Source organism: Seriola lalandi, unplaced genomic scaffold (genome assembly GCF_002814215.2).
Source record: "Seriola lalandi dorsalis isolate HSWRI2012SDOR001 ecotype SW California unplaced genomic scaffold, Sedor1 jcf7180002004339, whole genome shotgun sequence".
Classification (NCBI taxonomy): Eukaryota; Metazoa; Chordata; class Actinopteri; order Carangiformes; family Carangidae; genus Seriola; species Seriola lalandi.
In genome coordinates, this window is record NW_019474994.1 from 1 (window position 1) to 1551 (window position 1551).

Below are 1551 nucleotides of genomic sequence, written 5' to 3' on the forward strand. Positions count from 1 at the left end.
TTTTTTTTTTTTTTTTTTTTTCCAGTCTGTTTGAACTTAATAAACAGACAGTCCAGGCTTTGTTATTCCTCCCTATTTCTATTTTCGGTACTGTCAATCCCTGCCTCACCAGGATGTCCTTCACCAGGATCAGATTCGATCAGGTTTATTTTTTCTGTTTGTATTATTATGTCCTCAGTATTCACCTCGATGCGGAGATCTTCAAAGACTTTTTCAAATGCATCTAGTTTTTCTTTTGAACCATCTATCACAACCTTTCCAGAAGAGTGTATGGTTACAAATCCCCCGTCACCAGGGAGTTCAAATTTGACTGTCTTTGTAGGAACTTCTTTGATTTGTTGATATTTACGCCGTATTGCTTCTTTCCATGCCCCAATATTTTCAGTATGGAAAATGAGGTTTTCTTTTGTAATATTTTCCTTTCTGTCCCTATAAAGAACATCTGGGTGAGATTTCACAGTTTGGTCTCTGAGTTTTCCTCTATCGTAACGTGTCATGTCTGTAGTGTATGGAATTATTGGAGCAGTCATCTATATTAAAGAAAAAAGAACCATAAGTAATTGCGAATGAACAAGCTAATGATAAATGGTACAATGGTATAATGGTTGCTGTGGTGTTATACCTTGTATTTCTCTTCTTGTTGTGATGCTCTGGTTTTCTCACTGGGATGGTTCCTACTCCGGTCCTACAGCTGCTTCCTGAAAGCACAAGAAAAACCTCAGGACAGGATTTGTGTTAGATGTGCACAATAAAAAGATGAACTTACCTGTATATCAAGTCTACCTCGCCAGCTTTACGCTCCTGTTTGAAAACTCAAATTTTAAATGTAATTTTTCTTCTACTGCAGCACGTATTTCACGTTGTTTGGGTACATTCTGTTTTGCTGAAATGAGCTTTAACAAAATAGTATTCTTAAAACCTTAAAAATGTATTTTTCAGTCCTTGGCTAGCAGTGCAGTGCAGTACAGTACACTGCATCAGTAACAAGGCTGCTAATGTATTTTAAATGAAAGGTTAATTTGTTTTAATATAGCTGTAAGATAGTTAACAAATCAGTCAACAAGAATTTGAAGTATGGATAAATAGATTAATTCTTACCGAATCTGTGTCAGTTCAGGTGATGTGTAAGGTCGGTGTCAGCTGGTGTGAATGTCTGTCCAAGGCAAAAGACTGCTCTGGAAAACCTTTTTCCCTTTGTATTTATACTTTCTCTCTTGCTCACATACAGCCAATCATACAATGGCAGGAGTCATTTTTCACCATGTATGGTAATAAATATAAAACAGTTGAAGTATGTCTTAAAAACTAGATTAACTGGATGAACCCTCAGGGTGTGTCATCGCTGGCATTTTTGTTATTGATACAGAAACAAAGAGGCATCTTCTTTAATTTCTCCCTTTCCTCTGCTGTCTCTTGCAGTGTCTGTGCAGGAGAGCTTAGAGAGGAAGTTCGGCAAACAGGGGGGACCCATTCCCGTTGTCCCGACTGCTGACTTCCAGGCCCGAGTTGCTGTGAGTAACATCTGCTGACACACACATATGCAAGCAGAGA

General features: G+C 38.2%; 1 long non-coding RNA gene across 1 annotated transcript; it reads right to left on the reverse strand.

The window, feature by feature from the left end:
• Nucleotides 1-6: 6 nt before the first annotated feature.
• Nucleotides 7-1179, reverse strand: LOC111668875 (uncharacterized). Its single transcript, XR_002761753.2, has 3 exons — nt 1099-1179; nt 623-698; nt 7-530 (listed from the first exon to the last, which is right to left on the reverse strand). It is a non-coding gene; the product is annotated as an uncharacterized LOC111668875 (long non-coding RNA).
• Between the last annotated feature and the right edge of the window lie 372 nt (nt 1180-1551).